General features: G+C 47.2%; 1 protein-coding gene across 2 annotated transcripts in view; it reads right to left on the reverse strand.

The window, feature by feature from the left end:
- Positions 1-21,797, reverse strand: part of Shrm (shroom) — a 483,537-nt gene that overhangs the window by 67,674 nt on the left and 394,066 nt on the right. The window lies entirely within an intron of this gene.

The raw sequence follows: 21,797 nt of genomic DNA on the forward strand, positions 1-21,797 counted from the left end.
ACACATCCGTCGGGACATTCCATTGCCCACCAACGGGAACCCTAAGGTCCCGAAGAAAAGGGAAAAATCATCCCACAGCGCACGAACGACCATCTTTCATGCACGCACAAAAAAGACCTGCGCACCCGCGCATACAAACACGGGCGCAATCGAACCGGCAGCGGGTGGGCAGGGAGATAGATGGTGTCATGAGAGACGCAGCCTTCCGCACGCGATCATCAAGCGGCGGCGCAGCATCGCCTCTCTTTCGCTTCCCATTGAGACGTCATGAAGAATGCGATTCCGACTCGAGTCGGCGACGGGTAGGTGTACAAACCACGGCTCGGAGGAGAGACACAACCACGCTCCCGCCGCTCCTCCCATCCCGAAGGAAGCGATGCGCGTACTTGTATATATATGATGCGTTTCTGCGGGTGGCGCGAAGAACCTGCGACGGCTGAGCGAGCGTCGGGTGCCGCATTCGAAAAGCAGCGTCACTGCTGTAGGCCAGCGGAAACGACGAAGACGACGACGATTCTCATTGTGCGGCGGCCATCAGTCTTCTCCGCGTGCCGACCTGTTTTGACGCAAACGCGCGGCGGCAGCTCCGATTCTCGCCCCGAGAGGCTGATAGCGACGGGACGCAATTATTAGAGGGATGGAGGCGCGAGAGCGGAACTGCTCTCGTTCGATGCTCATGACGGAGAAGCGGAGTGGAGGAGCGAACATACTGTCTCAGGCTGTCCTGACCATGACGAAGATAATTTTGCCAAGACGCATTTAAGAGAAAAGGTGATAGAACGTTCCCGTCGTACTGCCTTAATTTGTGTTAACTTAGAAGCGCCAGGCTTTCTCGCATGTTGTCTTTTTTTTTTTCTACAGAAGCCTAGAGGCACATTACGGTTCTATTGCAGCGTTTAAGAGTGAAAGGAGATAAATGACAACCGCAAGAAACTGAAAAAGCAGATAAGATTTCATGGCATAAAATTCCGAGCGCATAAAGAATACTGTAGCGTTGTTTCAAGTTCACACGATTTTAAGTTTCTTCGGAATAGAAAGCGGTCTTTTTAACAAACCCAACGAAAAAAAAAATGTGTTGGAACAGATTATTAATTATTAACATTGGTTCTATCTGCCCTGTTTATTGTGTGCGATGACAATTAACAAGTTGAAATGCTTGTGAAAATTAATGTTTCTACGATTTGAAGCACAGAAAAAAAAAAACACTATTAAGAAAGCGTTAAAAAAGAAGTAACATTCGTTCGCGACCTCGGTCATGATTTTACTGCTTTTCGTAACTGTGAAGAAACTAGAAGTGTTTTGGTTTACCCTCCTTCTGAAAATTTATTAACCAGCCCCTATTCTTCCAGCAACTAAGCCTCGCTGCGTCTGTTAAAAACCATTATTTCGTACCGGCACTCTTCTGCTTTCGGGCTACGCACGCATCAGGTATCATTACGGAAGAACGGATAACATGGACGTGTTTTTTTTTGTTTTGTTTTTTCCACGCGTCTGGCGCAACAGGAGCTTAACTAGGGCTCAAGCAGCAAAAAGTAACGCTCCCTGTTGTTGAGCACAGTCTGATGGCAATGTCAGTAGCACTGAAGGAAAAGTAAAAATGTAAGAAAAAAAGGACGTTGATGAATAAGGCGCACTGTTTAAAAGTCTGCTTCGGACACCTTACCCTACCTTATGGAGAAGCAGAAAAGAAGCTGAAGAGCGTAGAGAAAGATACTGATAACTAAGCAACTACGCATGCTCGTAGAAAAGAAATAAGATATGAAAAGAGGTAGATAGAAGCAAACTTGCGAACAAGCTTCTATTGGATTATCCGCGCTCGTCCTGGGGGCCCCGAGCGCGCGCTGAGATATTGCGGGCCCAACACGAGTTGACAGCTGGGACACGTACAGAGAGGCTCTGTATTTTCTGTCGCCGGCAGAGTAGGCGGCGCTGGAAATGGCTGACCTAGAAGGGACATAATCGCCGATCACAGAGCGGACGCAGTTGATGGCTGCCTACTTCCTCCCGAGGAAAGTTGGAGCGAGCGACTGTATATTTAGGCTTCGGTATACCACGAGGTCTGCGATGCAGAAGTCGGAAGACACCATCAATGCCTCGCGCGGTTCATGCAGGAAATGTTATAGAAAGTAACGCAATGTGTGACAAAGTGTCGTGACAACACTTGGACAACGTCACTAGGATGGTTTTGGATAGAAATGCTTAAGCGCTGAAGATCGAAAACTCATAGAGCCGCTCGAGACACGACCGGTAAATAAAGTTGACAGAAGTCCCTAAATTATATTAAAAAAAACAACAACAACAAAAAAAACATGACGTAACGACACCAAAGGTGGGCGCTCAACAGACCGAGATTGGAGCCCAGGCGAACTCCCGACACGTCCTGGTATTTATTATTTTTTTTTAGAAATATCTCCTCGTTCCACACGTTCTTTCTTTTCTTTTTTTTTTTACAGCGAAAACGGTTAGAGGGTACATGTAGAATATAGCCCTTATCCAACCCTGCAATCAACATTGTAGGTCGTTATACGTAATTACTGTACACTAATTAAATTAATGGATCATTCGAATCAATTGACTTGCATTGAATTCATACTGAAGCTGAATTAAATATAAGCCATCTGCCACGGAGGGCAGGCGGAAAAGGGAGATAGGAAAATCTCCCTCCACATTTCTAGCGCACAGCAGGGAGAGGCCGGAGTGTGGTTAGTGCAGAAATAACCCTGAGGGTGGATGTCGAATGTTGGTGGATATCATAGAGATGGTGGTTGCCAGGACAACAACCCGGCCGGTGGCTACAGTTGAATGTCGGCGTACTTCACGAGGAAAAAGAAAGTGAGAAAACCAAGGAGCGGGGAAGAGCGCTATGTGATTTTCGACTTAAAACCAGAGGCTATAATAGCTTTCGAAGATTAATGCGTTAAGCTAAGCCACCTCAGTTCTGCAATTTTGTTTTTGGAATTTTCCGCTTGTCGTTTAACCAGAAATAAATGCAAGCTCGCACTTAAGTCTTAATGATAGTGCCCAGGCAGCACAAGGCAGTGGTCCAATATTGGAATTACATCGGCAAACAGTGGTCCTACAATGGTCCAGGATTGCCGGCGGCTTTCCAGCATAGGTTCTGCCAGTACACAACACAATGATTGACCAAGTTCCACGTGTCCCCCGCCCCCGTGTTGGCGCCGCCGTTCTGAAATACGAGCAACATTGCACCAATTTGCCCTGTGTCCTCCCTATATTGGACAAGTCATATTTAGAAACCGACAACATTGGACCAGTTTGTCCTGTGTCCTCCCGGTATTGGACCAGCCATATATATAAAATGTCAACATTCGACCAGTTTGTCTTGTGTCTTTCCGTTATTGGACTAACCTTATTTATAAACTGGCAACACTGGACCAGCTTGTCCTGTGTCCTCCCAATATCAGAAGAGCCGCTTTTAGAAATTGGTGATATTGGACCAGCTTGTCTCGTGTCCTCCCGATGATACCGGCTGTGACGTGTTTATATATATAAAAAAAAAAAAAAAACGGGCTAAATTGGAACTACGTCGCAGGTTCTTCTGATAGCGGCCATGCTGTTTCAAAAAACCGCAGACAATGCACCAAGTTGTTCCCGACATTGTAAGGGCCATGTTAAAAACCTGGCTACGACCGGTTACAAAATAAATATTGTGCAAAGATTATTCAAATCAAAACAGGGTTCCGCGTTTCTGTATTTTAACCATCTAGAAGCCATTTGATAACATTTTTGTGACAAAGGTATTTGTGGCGGATTGCATTCAAACGCATTCACAGCATCGCTGTAGCCGCCGCGCTTCGGTTATGCAGTTCACCAATTGTTGTGCAGCTGGTATTCATATGCTTCTTTAATATATTACACTTTGGTTCCTGACCAAAGCACTCAAGTCGTCCGCATACCGAATCGCGAAGAAATAATTTTAAAATATTTTCAAGACTTAAGCCACAGGGAGCCGTGAAGGTACACGTAGCCGAGGACCCGAGAATGAGGTCGGTGCTCTAGTTCCGATCACAGAGTCCAGCACCAGCGCGCTCTCGAGCCAACAAACACTTCATCGTCGTCGGCACCAAGCACGGCAGTCGCGCGGCGCTAGGCACGTGGCAATATGATATGATTAATGTGTGCTTTTGCATATTGGTTTCCAGCGAATTTTTTTTAAAATAAAGACTATTACTCGGACTAAAAACATAATTTGGACTGTATTTGGCGCTCCTAGTGGTCTATATATCTTAATGCATATAGCTGATAAATGAGTTGACGTTTAGAACAAATCGTACTGCGCACGCAATACATGGCATCAGCTGTTAGTAGGCCGGTTGACAGCGACTTAATTTAGCGTTCTGCACGCACGCACGCACACACGCACACACGCACACACGCACACACACACACACACACACACACACACACACACACACACACACACACACACACACACACACACACACACACACACATACACACACATACACACACACACACACACACACACACACAGTCGCCTGCTTTAGAATTTGCGAACTCGGAAACGCACACTGCGACCGCAGTTTGTCACGATCATTTTCCTTTTATTTATTATATTGTATCGCAACAGTTGGTGTCATCCCTGCCTCTGATACCGCCGGTGGTGAGCCACATTTCTTGCTGGATGCCAACGCTGACGTTACGGGAAGCAGATCCAGATAGTAAGAGCAGGAAGAAAAAAAGCGAATGGGAATATATTTACTATCAAAAAGTGAAATCTCTAAAGCCGAAGCCTAAACCTTGTCTTAAATTAATGGTTTATGAATGCGTGTATTGTCGGCAAAGTTTATAACATACCCCTTCTTGCCAAGGCGCGTTCTTCATGCAGAGATAAAAGGCAATGCCAGGTTGTCGACTGCACGAATTAATATTATGCCTGTGAGGAGGTCTCCCACCGCAACATCATTAGTTGACATCTGCGATGTGTCCGTAATACGGAATAAAACTTGGTAAAGTTTTAATCCGTCTCACATGTAAGCTGCTATGTAAGATTGGCGACCCAAGAAGCACAACTTCATTCAAAACGCTTAGCTTGTTCGGGTTTATCGATTTCGAGTCTGGTAAAGTTTTTGTCGTCTAGCGCCACTCAACCTGAGGCTAACCAAGTGACTTCACCCGTATTCTCTTTCTACTTGCCATTCACGCCAACGAACTTTGACTCGACATATGGCTTGGGCGACAACGTAGCCACTGTGACTGTGATCTTCATCAACCTATACATGTAGCACCCATTCAGTACGTAGTAGTGAGGATGGGGTAGGTGCTGAACAGGCAGGCAGCAGCGTGAAATATAAGTGCACCTAAGTGTTGAAAAACAACAATGAGAATACATTTTACAACGTGCTGTCCATTCAACGCAGTCGTGAAAATTAGCTTAGAAAGGCAGGATGAACTCAAGCAAATCTAATGACACTATATAGCCCTAAATAGATCGCACCGGATAAGAAAGTGAAACGCTTTGACAAAAGCAGTTGCGTGCTTCAGACGTAACAGCATTGCCTCTAGTGGGGAGAATTGTATACTTGTCCGGAAAAGAAAATTGCCGGTGTAAAGAGGCTTCCATAACAATCCAAACTTCCAGGTAGTCGTTAGGAAAGCTTAGCGCGCTAGAAGTAAGCAGACGAGCTATGCAATGTATAAAATTAGGATAAACAACAGAAAAATGAAAGGAAACATTAGAGGTAGTTTAAGCCTGAAGAGGACAAGTATACGCTTGAGATGTATACCACTGCTGCCAGTCATGCATCCCACAGCATCTGAGCTGCGGAACTGCAAACAAAAAGGAGTCGACACCACCCCCTGAGCCGTTCTTGCATTCCACAAATGCTCGCGTAACAAGATTCCCATGCATACAAGAGAGCCCCAAGCAAGGCGGCGCGACATTCCGTAACGTCGACTACGTTCTACTCATGCAGGACATTTTTATTCCACGAAGTAGAAGAGGAGACAACAGCGTTCGAGGAGAAGAAATCAAGAAAGGGGAAAGAGCGAAAATTGGACTCCCGGGAGAGGCACACGATAACAACCTATTTAATCCGCGGCGCAGTTGTTTACGCACACGGTCGACGGCACAAAGCTTCTTTTCGGAAACGCACGCAACTCCTCGTCCAGAAAAGAAAGAAAAAATTGAAAACAAAAATGAAGAAGAAAGAAGGAGCCGCGTCCAAGGCAAGGGCAACAGCGGCTCATGACGCTCAGGCGGCAGAAGAGATGATGGAGAGGAGGCTCTTCTCTCTCTCTCTGCGTCTTCTGCCAGAGCCGTTATCTCTTCGCTACACGACCACAAAAGACGGCTCGTTTCTGGCTCGAGTGGACAGTGCGAGCGCCGCTAACAAGCGCATCGCGGCATTCCCGCAGGTTGCGTCCCGAGGAGACGCCAATCTCTCGGCCGCACACGGCCCGGCAACGTCGTTTGGGGCCGACACGCCGGCTCACGTGGAAGGGGAGGAAGAAGAAGCCTCGGGTCGCAAAACACTCTTTTCGAGTGAAATAAGGAGACTACGGTGACCGGCACCGCCCGGCCAAGCGGAAGGCCGATCCTTTGTTCGGCTTTGCGAGAGGTGGATGGAAAGGGATGCAGCTAGTTGGTCCAGAAGACGCAGCCACAAAGATGAAGTGAAAGGAGAAAAAAAAAAATAACAACGCGCGCCCCGCCAGACGCACCCGCCGAAGGAGGCAAGAAGCAAAGCAAAGCGGAAACGAGGCTTAAAGGCTATGGGATGTGAAGCAAGATGCGAAACGCCAGGACATGTCGTTCATTTTGCGTTGCCTCTTTCAGACGTAGAGGAGGCCGGTTCGGAAAGAGAAAAGAGAACAAGGCAGCCACAACGCCGGCTTCGCAGCAAAGAGTTATATCGCAAAGGAGAAAGAAAAAAAAAAAAGTCAAGAATTGGGGATCGAGGACCGCACTGACCGCCACAGCGGACGATAAAGCGCGGAAAAATAAATTTAGCTGGGGACGAGTTGCAGAGTGAAGGTCCACTACTAAAGCCTCAAAGACGGAGCAAGAGTCCTCAAAGTGGCCGAGGGGACTGCGGTGGAAACCGCGGTGGCCGGCCACTGAACTGCGTTATTAGTGCGGTCTGAGGGAGCATTAAAGTGGCACAGAAAAATAAAAGGTATAAAGAAGGTATACGACGAACGCCTGTCCCGAACAGAGTCTCGCTGATGAAAGAGTGCTCATTTTTTCGCCAATACGGCCCACAGAATCGAGTCTCGCTCTTCGTGCCGACTTGGTTGGCCCATCGTCGGTTTAACGTCGGCACACAGTAAGCAAGACCTAGGAGAGTAGGCTTCTCTTACCTACTCGATGGACGAAAGAGTATCTTGACTGTCACAACGAAGACTTGAACTGCTCAACTGAGACAGCAAATTTAGACGGTGCGCTTAACTCCACACAAACTGACACGACTAAGGGCTAACATGACCAAAAAGGCTGGTGAGAAAAGCAATAAGGATAAAAGGAAAACCCGAATATTAACAGCGAAATTTACCGCCTTCAATGAAGACTGAATCAGGTGGAAAATGAGGCTGCAGTATAACAGTACAGTACAAGTAAAAAAAAAAAGATATCAAGGGCAAACGTCACAGACAAGGATATGTGGAAATCAGGGCATAACGTGGTTAGCAACGCGTTAATAAAATGTCGTAACCCGACTGTGGTCTTAACTCTATATATTGCTTTCCAGCTAGCTACAGCTCGCCTAGGAACTTTCGGCATTTTAAGTAGCTCTATCACTGCAAAAGCAAACGGGCCACGCATAGGAGGGGTGCCAAAAAAGTAATGACCTTTTTTTTTCTTTTTCAAACACATCTCTGAAAATTTATGACACGTATATCGCAGCCGCATATCTGGCGAACCTATCTTAGTTTTCAATGTATTGTCGTCAATATTCAAGGATTTGCGCCCCTCATGTATAAAGGCATATATACGTGCTTACTTTCACTCTGCTAATCAAGGCGACAACGCCGGCGCCCACAGCAGACTGAAAACAAGGACAGCGATTGCCAATTCTGTCTGGACTGCACTGGCGTATATCTTCCACATAGTCCTGACGTGGCACCGCCTGATTTTCATCTTTCCGCTTCGTAGATTCCCATTTGAGAAACACGATAGCGTGTCTTGCATCGGAAGGGCAGGGTTACACAAAAAAAAAATATTTAGGGAGGCAAGTGCATCTTAAGAGTATGACGCGATAGCTTTAAAACATCCCTGCGGCCTCTTGCGAGTCCTCCGGCTCACCCTATCGCCGACATTGACACGCTTGTTGCCTAACGTAGGGCTTTTTAACTATAGTCAAACGAACGTGCCCATCTGGTGTACGAGAATTGCGTCTTTGCAATCCTCGTACATCGAATTCTCTTTTGGGGCGTGCTGCAAAGAACTTTAAAGAAAGACTGTTCTAAATTCGTACAGTGTGTGGTATCTTGCTGTTACACAATCTGATTACGAACCATATGACATGTTCTTCCTTATTGGACTTCGTAGCTTATGGAAGACACGCATGTTGGATCGCAAAACTGAACCTGTTGTTCCACCTAGAATCCGTTTTAGCAAAATGATGCTGCAATTGATAGACATTTATGAAGAAAATGACTTTCAACCTGACTGGTTTCCGCTGATGACACGGTGTGTATCTTTGCCTGACTTTTAGTCGTGTTTTCTGTAGTGCAGCTCAGCAACAGCTAAGTACTTTGTAAATAGTTTATGTACATAGCCCTTTCTGTACATGACCGCGTGTAACAAATACCATGTCCGAAAAAAAGAAAAGAAAAAAGCCCAGCTGGTGTACGGGTAGCGTGCCTGACGTAGGGCCGAATGATCAGAGGATCGATTCCGTCGCTTGACCAACATTTTTATTTTTTAAATCGACGCCACAGCCTGTGACGTCATCACTACATCATAACCCCTCCCGACCAACCAGGATTTTCCAGCCGAATGGGACCTTTAACGTCAAATATCGTTAAATCCGGTACAAAGAAAGCTTGTGTGCCTTTGTACCCCGGTGACGCAAGACCATATAAACTAACCAAGATAACAGTAAAGGGTATTGTAGATCCGGCAGATATGCGGCTGTAACTTCTCAGAAGTTCAAAATTTTTAAAGAAGCAATGCTTGAGAGAAAAAAACAAACAAATGAAAGGCATTACTTTTGGATCAGCCCTCTTATATCCGGCAGAATGATATACTTCAAACTAGCACGAACAAAACGCACACGGTGCTCCCGCGTTGCTATCCACCCACGTACTGGTACAACCTACGCGCGCCCAACGTGGACGCGTATGTACCCGTAGAGTGAAGATCAAAAATACCGCTCAATGAAAAAAAAAAAGAAAAAAAAAAGACGGAGAGAAATCTTGTTCCAACAAGAAGCAAAACAAGGACCAAGCAAAGGCAAAGAAAAGTTAAGGCGAACCACTGACATGGCGAAACTCTATCGATCGGGGATTCGGGGTCTCCATATCTAAACTATGCCGTGATTTCTTTTTCTTCCCTCCACTCTTCTCTCTCTCTCTCCTATACTTGCAACTATCAAAAGGACGAGTAATCACTGTTGCCAACACAGCGTAGGCCGCGCGTATATCTTGCCTCTAATACACCTCCTCAACGTATACCACGTTCTCAGCGCCTAATGTGTGCTACGCGGGAACAGGGCCCGAGCTGGACGGCCCAGAGCCCCGACCCCATCCGCCCACAAGATACATTCAACGTGGTCGGCGGGCGCGCGCACGTGTGTGTGGACACTGCCGAAAGGTACAGCGCGGCTCCGCTGAATGAAGAGTGATTACCGGGGCGTGATTCAGGTACGGACAAAAAGAGATGACCATTGATCGCGGGCGCTGGCTGCGCAGAACACCGGACCGCCGGTTTCTTCTCTCGTGCTTGCCTTACCCGGTTCATCTCTTTACTCAATGCGGGGCCAGTATCTCGCAAGAGAGAGAGAGAATAAAAATAAAGAAATGTGCTTCGCCACGCACTGTGGCATTCATCAAAGTCTGCCGCGAGCTCAGGTGCTTTGGATAACTGAGCTCAAGAGAGCAGGAAAAAAAAAAAAAGAAAAAAAGAAGAAGAAAGGAATGATGTTTCTGCCCGTATGAGAGGAAATTGCGAGAGTAAAATATATGTAATCACGCCGCCGCAGAGAGAATAGAAATGTGAAAAGGAAAAAGGATATATCATCTCAATGTCCGCATCACGAAGGAACACAGAGAAGTATGTGAATACTTCAGGGATTTATCTATATGTACGTGAAAAAGAAATACACGAAGAAAGAGAAGACCCAGAAAGCAATAAACGAGGGACGCACAATACAACGGGAGAAAGAAAGGCAAAAAAAGAATTTGAAAGAACGCATCTCGCGTTTCAAGCTGGAATTTTGCGAATGTACTATTTCATTTCTTATTTGTTCGCCCCCTGATATTGCAAGTACGCCTCGCGTGTCTTTATTCTATCACTCTCCATTATGTATGCTGCGGTCTCTGCGGACGGACTACCAGGCAGGGCTTCGGCTCCAGTGGGTTACGTTGACACAGCTCTGTATTCAGACTAATTAAAAAGGAATAATAATAAAAAAAGAACAACCTTATAACCTAGCATCAAGAAAAAGAAACAAGTGAAGACGAGATGGACAGAAAGAGAACATAAGCAGAAGTAGCGTGCTGTTTAAAAGCAATACGCAATCTCTCGCCAAACAAAGACCTGCCCTCACCTTTCACCCTCCTCCAACCAACGCGCGCAGACGTACACACCAGTCCACCAATGGAGGAAAGGAACCAATGATTAAAAATAAGAACGGTTTTCCTTGACGGCGTCGGAGGGAAATTAAAAAGACGACCCTGATCTTCCATTGGGAGTGCAAGCACGGAAAGAGGATTACAAGCTGACGCCGCCACACACCAGAAGCTTGTCCGGTAGAACTATCGGCAGCGCGAAAGAAAAGCGAAGCAAACCGGCCGAATTCGAGAATTTGAAGGGGGGAGAAGAGATGGCGTTATCTCCGAGACGGAAGCGACGCACCGGGGGTGTCTCGGAAGTTATCAACAAAAGCTGAGAACACGACAGGGATCCGAAGTGGCTGACGGGACGGACTCCATGCGTTCGTGTTGTTTATACGTTTATGAGCGGTGAAGACAAATCGTTCTGTGTCGTGTTGAGCTTGAAAGAAAAGCCACGTAAAAATAAATGGAGAGCAGTGTAATGGCAAAATTTCGAGACAGCTAGTGGGCAAGGGTGGGCTGGACAGTGAAAAACAGGCCTTTTTTCTCGCCTAAGCTGAATAAATGCGAAAAGTGATTCTTTCGAAAATAAGAGATAGAAAGAAGGTAGGAAGGCAGCTTTGTAACATAACAGCAGCAACAAAAAGAGAGCCTGATCTGGTGTGAACTACAAGCGCAGCATTGATACAGAGAAAGCTAAGGGTTCGGAGCTGTCGATTTTATCGCTAGTAGAGGATTAAGGCTAATGCAATCCTCGATCACAACTAGCCGATCTTTGCTTATACCGATAGGCTTAACAAGGATTATTCCCTGCGTAATAGTATTTACAGAAAGTAGAACACATTTTTTCCTAAGTTTATTTTCTTGCCGTTATGTCGGGATACTTACAACCCTGCAGCGCAATGCAGAAACGAAGGTTCATTTTTGAACGCGAAGCTTGTATTGTATTATGGTGGCAGGGACAGGATTGCGATCTCGGTGACGACGCGTGTTATTCCAAGATGGTAAGCGGGGCTTATACCTCAAAACAAACTAGACTTTCATTAGCTTCGCGTTTCGACGACGACTTCACGATGATATCGTTTGGCCACACAACGAAGTCAACAGAGGGCGCCTGTCCCCAGCACGATAATCCGGCACAACATGACGAAAAAAAAAAAAAAAAGAAAAGCTGCTCAGGTAGACGCGAGAAATGTAGGACACATGTCAAGATGGCAGCAAACCTGAATGGCTTTCGGCTCCAGCGCAAAGCTGATTGCACCTCGTTATTTATTTTTACTTTCTGTTCAGCATTACCTCAAAGAACAAATAATGCCAGCAGTATACAGGTTTCTTTTCGACCCAAGCACTGAATGCATCGAAGTTGGCCCTATATGTAGCCGTTGCTATACAAAAAGAAAATACTAGTGGTGGGCAAACGTGCATTTCGACTTTTAAAGAGCGCGATTTTCGGCGGCATTGCAGCAATCGAATCACAAATAAAAAAAAAAAAAAAAAACATTTCTTTGACCACAAGAAAATACGGCTACAAGACAGATGTAAAAATTGGTGCTGCCGCATCTGCCGGCCTTTACAAATAGTGGGGTAAAAGCTCCTAAGGTATATTGGCACGCACAAGTACTCCGTCCTTCACGTAACCACGTAACAATATCATCGCGAATGGTCTCTTCACTGTCTGGGAAAATTTATTTGAAAAAAAAAAAAAGAAAGAAGGGTGATAAGGAGAAATCAGTTAATTGTAGTGATTAGGTGATTTTTGAATGTTCAAAGACGCAAATATGCCGGTGCATACAGTCAACCAGGAGAAAAGTTCAAAGACGCTCATTGATATTTTAAGGCAGCATGAAGAGCACAAAGGTTTTAGGACGTTTTGCCGTTGCAGATAAGCTCTTGTATGAACTCATCTTCCAGCAGGTCCTCCGCATCTCTGGCACCTGACACGCTGGACTTGGTTCCATACACATCTTGTGAAAGACCATTTCTGTAAAATTGTTAGCAATTCGTGTAGAGTTTGTGAGCAGAGATGACACTTATTCACCTTCAAACTATAGGATCGAATCTCCAACCCTTGTGCATTCCGCAGCGCGAGCAGCAGCTCCGAAGGGTTAGGGGCATCTGCTCGCGAAAACCGGACAGCACTGAGGCAATGAAGCCCCCATGGTTCGCCGGCGCGCGATGCTGCGTTCTGAGCATGCGCGACTATATAAATATATCAACTTCCGGTGAACGCCTGCAGGCTCGTCTGAAAATGTAGCTCGGAACAATCACTGAATGAAACTCAAAACGGAGGAACGCAAACGGCGCGGGTTTGATTCTACTATTTTCGCGCATGCGCAGAAAGAAAGCTCGCACGCCGGTAAAAGTCCACTATGAACCTAAAGCACTGAAGATGCTCTACCGTCTTAAAGGTGCGACGTCACGCACTAAGTGATGGACGGATAATAAATTAAGCACAAATAAAAAGAAACAGCGCAGATCAGCTAACATGATTCGAACCCACGGCAAAGCATGCAGGTCAGTTTCCACGGCCGCTGCTTAAACAACTAACTCGTCGCATTTTTTTTTTTTTGCACTCAGTGTCCAATGTTTATACAAGAATAGTCAGCCCTGTCTGGTGTAACATGACTGAAATCCTTTTATTCGTTTTAAAATTTTTATGTGCGTGAGCCGGACAGGTGCTGGATGCAAAAGTTTGATAACTTCAAAATACGTTAATAGTTTCCTTAAAGTGTTCTCTGACTGGCAGTGCGTCAAGATATTCATGACGCGTCGCCATCCTGCTTATCCATATACTATGCAGGATTAACGTCATTAAAAGCTCATACGAGCGTCCTTGTCTTAAATCGGAAGATACATTATGCTGCGAAGGTCAAGCTGAAAAACCTTTTAAATGAGTCCTTTGAAGGATATCCCAGAAGAAAGCTGCGTCCCACCAATCCAAGAAAACATGCTCTGTGGTTTCATCCTTCCTTTTCTTGTTTTTGCACAAAAAACAGTGGAATCCTTAAGGCACACTAATTCCTTTCTCTTGCAGCTACGCCTTAACCGGAAAATTCTCGCCCTGTAGTTGAAAAAAGTATGTTTTGGCTGCAGGAGTAATGTCCACTTCTAACTCTAATTACCACATCTTGGACCAGGGCATGGCTGCTGGAGTAATGTCCACTTTTAACTCTATCTACCGCATCTTGACCAGGGCATACACCTAGCATAGTCCTATACAATGATGGAGGGAAGAGTGAGTCACATATATCTCTGCTAAGTTTTCTTTTTTTTTTTTTCGTGTCACGCGACTAGTATAACCACATGAAAACTGTGTATAAAGAAAACGACAATCATCTTGTTTTAAATACCTACGTTAATTGAACACAGTGGTATGCCACATCAAATCCGGATAATATTCTGCCCCAGTCTCAACTAAACAGCACGTTAAAAAAAAAATAGCCCTTAACATCCCAAAGAAAATAAAGCGGCCGTTAGCTATTAACTAACTGTCTAACTGTCGTGTAAGTCAAGACCCCCATCGCCTACGTCCCGAGACAGGTTAGTTCAATTTGTCCTTTCCCAAGAGGAATCGTACGCAAAAACTATGCAAACACGATGCAACGTCAGGGCACTTGAACTAAGTTGTCGCCACAGCCTGACAACGCACGCATTAAAATGCTGTTTACTCGCACTGTCTGTCGCCGACCATGACGGCACTTGCACGTGCAAGTCGAAATATGAACGCGTGCTGCATCGCCTTGGGCAACTTCGCTAACCTCTTTTTGTACTGCTTTTTGTACTGCTGAGGAAAAGGGCAGAGATAGACAGTGAAGCCTATGGTCTGCGCTTCCGGCAAAAACGGGAACTTTTCACCATTCCACACAATTCGGCGGCAAATGTCAAGATGCGCTAAGGCACTAAGCTAAGCTGTACCAATTTTTTTTTAATATTTCATTATCATCATCGTCATCCTCGCAGCTACGTGTACTGAAATGCCTCTAGAGATAATCCGCTGGCAACCACCTCCCCCTCAACACACGCACGCACGCACGCACGCACACACGAATGCACGCATTTCACATTTAGCCTGTAGCCATTTGTGGACATCGCAGCCTGGCGTGTCGAACCCCAGAAATCCAACGCGACGACTAGGCAACCCATCACTGAGCGCAATTAGCTCTGCCGCTCTGTGCTTGACGGGGGTCCAAGCGGCGCGCCAAGCGGTACATCACCGCAGGTCCGATCACCACAGCTGCGGAAGGATTCCGGGCACGTCGGTACGCGTGCGGCCCAGAAGGCGCAGACCGTTCTAGCCCACGTCTGGTGGCCGGGTTGAAGCAGGCGGAAGTCTTTCCCGCGGGGCCCCCTCCGCTGCAGAGGCGCATTATGACGCCCCCTCCGCCGGCTGCCCCATCACGTCGCCGCGGCTGGGCCGGATGGCCGCGCACCGATGATGGGAAATCGATGGGGGCCGGCCCCGCTAATCGGGACACGGGATACGCAGTGCGGCTATTAATTGAAGCAGCCGTGTGCTACTACTATGCCGCTACTTTGGCCGTCGTCTCGGTAACACCGATCTGTGCGGTATGTGCGCGGCAGTCAGACGAAGCGCGCGATAACATCACTCACCCAGTGCCGCCGACAACACCTCGAACGAGAGGCGTAAAGCCGCGCGCTGTATGGCGGGCCACTGCGAGAGCGAGACGCCGCCCAACGGCATCTAGATTAGTTGATTCTACGCTGTGTGCGAGCACCGTTACTGCGTGTGCTCCGAAAACGGACACCGGTGAGAATTGATATTCTCGCTCGTAACAGGCACCTGGAAAGCTGCGATGATATGCCGAATGCCATATTCTGATTTATTGGCTTTTGAGAAGAAAGCAATCGAACACCAGCGAGTAGTTTGCAGATAAATTCGAAAATGGAAATCACCTGCGCTGGTTGAAGCTGGGAGACAAAGAATGCTATCATGTCAAGGAAACTTCAAGACGGCGACCCACTAAGTAGTGAAAGAATATAGCTTCGTCACTATAAGGAGCGCTCAACATAATTCCCGGAAGCCCGATCACTTCAAAGCATTATTCTTAAGAATAATGCTCGTCAAGCAGGCTAAAAGGGCGATATATATAGTCCTCTAAGTCTAAGTGCGCTCCATTTTTCAGTACTAAGGAAAGTAAATGCAAACTCCGGAAGTTCAGTTCAGTCCGGAAGGAAATAAAAGGCCAGAACCATATGCAGCTTGTACAGGCCAGAGTAATTTTTAAATCAATCCGACTTTTCGGCTAGCCGCGGGCGATGAAAACAATAATAGTTGAGCCGACATCGCCTTCCACGTGTACGACTGACAGCGCGAAAATTAGGGCCGTCGTTCGAATGTCGTATTTTGCTGACTGCAATTTGCCCAAAGCGTCGCTTTAAACATGTCGCAAAACATAGGCGCATTAAACTTTCAAACTAAACATCACACGATGACGTCCCAAATTCCAAACGACGTCATACAACACACGACTGTTACTAATGCTCTCAATGTTAAGAATTTCAAAAATCACACACAGTATTTAGATAATGTATACCGAATGTGCGACGTCCCTGAACGGCCGATCGAACTAGAACGACTGCTTACCAAACGCAACCGTTTTGGACACCCACTCAGACGCAGCTGCGGCGGCTGAAGTATCGAATAAATTGAAACTGCATAAAAATGAGGTTTGTTTAGCAAGCGGCGGATATTACGCTCCTGCGCAGAGCTCAGCAGATGATCGATGTTCTGTAACTTATGTTTCGATTCTCACATCCCGCGAGGAAACGGCGTTCTGGTGCCAAGTTCTGGGTTTTTCAATACTCAAGCAAAACAGTAATAGACGCCGAAAAAAAAAAAAGGAAAGAAGAGAAGTAAGTTTTCCGCCATCTCGGTCACAGAAATTGACTCCGAGAGTGAAAAATACCTCGTCGAGACCAGGGCATTTTTAAAGGACGCGGCCTTCATCTATTTTTCTCTCCTGCGCCGCGAAGTCCGCAGCTCGGCACAAACGGCAGGAGAGGGTGAAAAAGGGGGGATGAAAGAAAGAAACGTATAGAAATGTTTAAAGATGAGAAGGAACTGCGCGCAAGACACGAGCGAGAGAACAGACCGCAATTCCAACGAGATGGGCAAAAAATGACCGCTTTACGGCCAAAAAGAACCTCCGGGCCAATCTTGCGCGCCATCTAGCGCTACAGGCTCGCTGCTAGCGGATAGAAGCCTATACCGCGGGGCCACTGCCGGCCTCTGTCCGTACCAGCCAGTCCTGGAAATGGCCCCAAGAGAACACAAAGTATAACAAAGAGAGAAAGCGAAAACATATAAAGGAAGAAGAAATGTCCCACGAGCAAAAAGAAAACGGCTCGGACGGACAGGAGGGAAACGAAAAAGCGGCATTAGGAACGTTTCAACGCGTCGACAGCATCGCGCGGAGCGAAAGTACAGCAGGAACGGGGCGGCTCGACGCCCAAAACACTATATATGTGTAGTACGAGAGAGAGAGAGAGAGAGAGAGAGAGAGAGCAGCAGCAGCAGAGAACGAGCACGGCGAGCAAGGCGGCGATCGTGGGAGTCGAAAGACAACGGCAACAAGACCATTCGTGGGCCGCGAGAAAGTCATTTCTTAGCGTTTCTCGAAATCCTCGTCGCTGGCGGAACCAGTGGCTCGCGCGGGGGCGCTCGTGGTCCAAGCCCTCCGCGAGCACGGTGGGAATCGCGAAGATACTAGACATAAAGACGCAAGACGGGAAAGTAACGGCGCAGGACTCTGCGGGTATACCTCCACGCTAGCATCCTACCGTTCGGAGCTATAGCAGTCTGGGTCTCTGTTGTTTAGCTCATTTTTCCCCCTTTAGCAGACATCCTCTATTTTCCGAGACTTTTCTCTATCCTTGGTTTCAAGCACAGCGGCGACAACGGAAGGGCGGAGCCAAGAGAAAGTCATTTTCTTCCCTCTTCTTGCGTTCGTTTTATTCTCGCGTTGCCCGTTCCTGGAAGCCATCTCGAAACCGCTGTCGTTATATGGCGCTCGGTAGGCGACATTGAGCGCCTGCTCGCTCTTAAAGGCGACATACCGCAAAAATGGAAGAAAAAATGAAAAAAAAAAAAAGAAATATGAAGCCACTCCGGTGTCGCCCTGAGCAAGAAGCCCACCGTGCCACCGAGGACGAAGAAGGCAGCTTGAAAAAGCGAAGCCCCAGCAGGATCTCCAGGAAGGCCATAGAAGGAAGAGGAAAGGGAGGGGGGGTCGTCTCTCCAGGATCGGAAAAGAATCGGCAACGCGATGCCGGCCGCGCACATCAAGATAAATGACCGCCTCGGGAGCGGCAGCGGCGACGACCAGCGCACACATCGCCAAGCAGGTGGGCGGAGGGTATGGACCGGCGGCAAGGCGTTGGGCGCGTAGAACGACGCCCAGTACTCGGGCGCGTGCAAAGCAGCCGCCTCGAACTCCATCGTCGCATCCTTTTTTCCCCTCCATTTCTCCCCCTCTCTCTTATAGCAAGCGTAATCCGGCCTCTCCACGCAAGCTTAGAGCATCGCGCCGGCTGGCCTTGTGCTGCGGGATGGCTTTTTCCCCGAATTCCTCCCTTCGCTTCCCTCTTTCTTCCTGCTCGCGTCCCGACGGTGGCATCGCCACGGTTGCGGTGACGGTAGTGGTGCGGGAAGGCCATGCCAGCTACTTCGCACCGTCTTGCCGCGTTCCGTCTTCGTTTAGAGCGGATTCCCTCCCGTCGGCTGCCGCCGCGCGACAAGGGTGGGCTGTGCTTCCTTTTCTCCCACTCTGCTTTTCCCATTTCCCTCTCGTCCTTCTGATCTTAGAAACTATGCCCTCACCGATTAGATGTGTCTCTCTTTCTCTCTTCCCCAACGCTCCTCCCTTTCCGTCTCCTGTACTTGTCCTCCCACTCACGCCTGCAGCGGCCACCTCGTTCCGGCGCCTGCAGACGTTGTGGGTTTATCGGGCCGCACTTATAAATAGCTGCACCGGCGGCGGTCGATTGTTTCGCGGACCATTTTTATATGACGCCGGCTCGGACTGCTGCTATAAGGCCTACGCGCTGGGCCGCAAACCAACCAGAAGCAAATGTGCGTTTTTTTTTGTTTTTGTTTTTTTTTTTGTGCCCGTGCTTTCACCTGAGTCCACTCCGTTCTTTTTTTTTTTATTGTAAGGTAGTTTTTTTTTTTCATTTCCCGTTTAAAAACCCACCCGTACGCGCGTAAGGGGCCGTATAGTCGTACGTGAGGTTACGAAAAGGGGCGAAATAGCCGTGTTAACGCGCGCGCATATTGGTCGCCTAGAACGTGGGCTACGTGCGGCTAAGTCGAAACTGCGCCTGCCTTACGTGCACGAGCTTACGCACATATGTTTGAAAACAAGCGTTTACGCGAATGCAAAAGCCAAACTGGCCTCGTGAACAATCGACGGACGCGAAACCATGGATGTTTTAAATAGATACACAAAAGTCAAGCAACGGTGACAGGACATGTGCCTGGTATGCCCTATAAACGGTCAAGACCGAGCATTTCTGGTGTTGACACGGTCGCTAGCTGTTTCAGTTTTGATTGCGTGGAATATAAAGTGTATCATCGTTTTGCTTTCTGTCTTCAATCCTCAATTTAAGCGAACACACGCGGCGTTGCTTCAGGAGGTCCGTGTCATATAGTTCACTGTACCTGTGTTACGCGCAGATTTCTTTTCTTATTTTTTTTTTGCTATGTTGCCTTCAAGATTCCACTGTAACATAAATAATAATAATAATAATAATAATAATAATAATAATAATAATAATAATAATAATAATAATAATAATAATAATAATAATAATAATAATAATAATAATCGTAATGCGTGCTTTGTACGTCCCTGAATGGTGCAAGCTATGTTCGCCTAGCTAAAAGGGGGGGGGGGATTACACGGTGATCGTTAAGGCCTAGACGTGTAATAAAGAATCTTGCTGAGGAATCTGCGACGGTGCCAAATCTTGTCGATTAATGCTCAACGAAAAACTCCTGTCAAACTTACAGTTAACTTATTCTAGGTGCAGCCGTAACGAGCTTCTCGAATCTCGCCATCTGCTTCGGTAATGGCTGCTATTTTTTATTTATTCCAGTACCTACATATCGCCCTGGTGAGCATTACAGTTTGCTTCAAGCAAAATGAAGTGCACTTGCAAAAATTCACAAAAACATGACTCCAGTAAAGTGTAAAATGAAGTACACTTGCAAAAATGTAAAAAAAAATTACAGAAATTCCTGAAAATTTGCCATGCGTAAATGAGCTGTCGGAACACCAAGTCGCACCAATACATACGGAGCGCCAAGCAGAAAAAAAGCACGCCGTTATGGAAAAAGGAACCTCTACCCCCTCCCCCAAAATAAATAAAGAGAAACATGTCAACTGTAAAAGAAAAAAAAAAACATGCTTTAATGCCAGGTGGAATGCCAGCCAAGCAGGATGACCTTTCCGTCCGTAGAGCTCGTCACCGTGCCACCAATCAATAGGGCGCGCAGAGGCAGCCGCGGTCATCATCTATTTCGGAATGCGACGTCGGAAACGGAGCAACGCGAATCTAGGCCGTCCCCGCCCCGGCAGAGACGCAAGGCGACACCGGCGGCCAGTGAAGGGCCCATCATGCAGCGCGGCAGCGACCACACCCGCGGGACGTCGTCGTGACCACCGCCGCCGCCCCTCCCACCACCCCCGTCGCACTGGGCGAGCCTTGGTGGCCCACCGGCCGGTCAAGGTCTCAGCCAAGGTCGGCCGCCACCGCTCAGGTAGACTGTCACGCCATGGGTCGCCGCGAAAGAGCGCAGAAAGAGGACAGCGTCCAGTCATCGGTACCTGAGAGATTTGCCGCGCGAGAGAGTGGTGGTGGAACGTCGCTCACTATTCGTGTTAATCTCCAACCAACTCACTTTCCTGCTGATTCGATCGCTCCTTCACTTCTCACTGGCCCAGCCGCTTTTCCATTCACTCACCCCCTCTTTCTCTTTAGTCCGTGCACTCACACACCATCAAGAGGGTGCCAAAGACCACTCATTGTTTCTCTCGCTAATGCAATCGCTAGCAAACACATATTACCCACTCATCCACTGACTCGCTCACCCATTCAATCAATCATTGACTCATTTCTCTATTCCTGTCATTCCCCAACCAACACTAGTTCGATCGATCGCTCACTTCTCACCCACCCGGACAGCCATTACTCACTTTCACTCACCCATTCCTTTACTTGCCTCATATACCCAACCACTCACATCAAGCTACTCACTGCCACTCAATATCTCTCTAGCTCATGCAATTAGAAACTCACAAACTGTTCCTCCCATACATACTCACACACCAATTCTTAAACCCACTCCTCCTCTTTTCTACGGTCACAACGCCACTTGCCAACTCACTCATCACCCACCCACACATTTAAAATATTCAGTCACTCACTTCCTCCCGGTAATTCACATATAGACGAAATCTCAAGCCTAATACCTTACGGGCAGACCCTATCATTCACTCACGCGCATACATGATCGCACAGGTACACGAGGGAACTGGGTTTTCTATTTGGAAGACTAGCAGCTGGGCCTTGGTGCGGCTTGATGTTAACCACACAGAAACCGAACGCAAGGACGGCGTAGAAGTACATACAGCGCTTGTTTCTTGCTCTTCTCCCGCCGTCCTCGCGTTTGGTTTCCGCGCGGTTAACCTCAGGTTGGCGTTAGGCGCCGTTTCTGCTTTTCTTGAGACAATATCATTTTCCGCATTTACTCGCATAATGAACGCACTTTGTTTTCTCAGAACATCTCTCATTATGAGTGGTAAATTATTAAAAAAGAATTTGAAGCAGCAACAATGGGGCAACGAAAGTAAGCTGGCGGAATAAATGATGGAGGGCCCAAATTCTATAGAAAAAAAAAAAGAAAACGCACTCTTCAGCGCGGTTTTTGCAGTCGACAGCAAAAGCAGCAACGCTTAACTTAAACCCAAACGTATAACTCGTGTAATGGCCCATAATATACCAAAATAAAGTGGAGC

Source organism: Amblyomma maculatum, chromosome 4, assembly GCF_055883805.1.
Source record: "Amblyomma maculatum isolate TAMU_Amacu chromosome 4, ASM5588380v1, whole genome shotgun sequence".
Taxonomy (NCBI): domain Eukaryota; kingdom Metazoa; phylum Arthropoda; class Arachnida; order Ixodida; family Ixodidae; genus Amblyomma; species Amblyomma maculatum.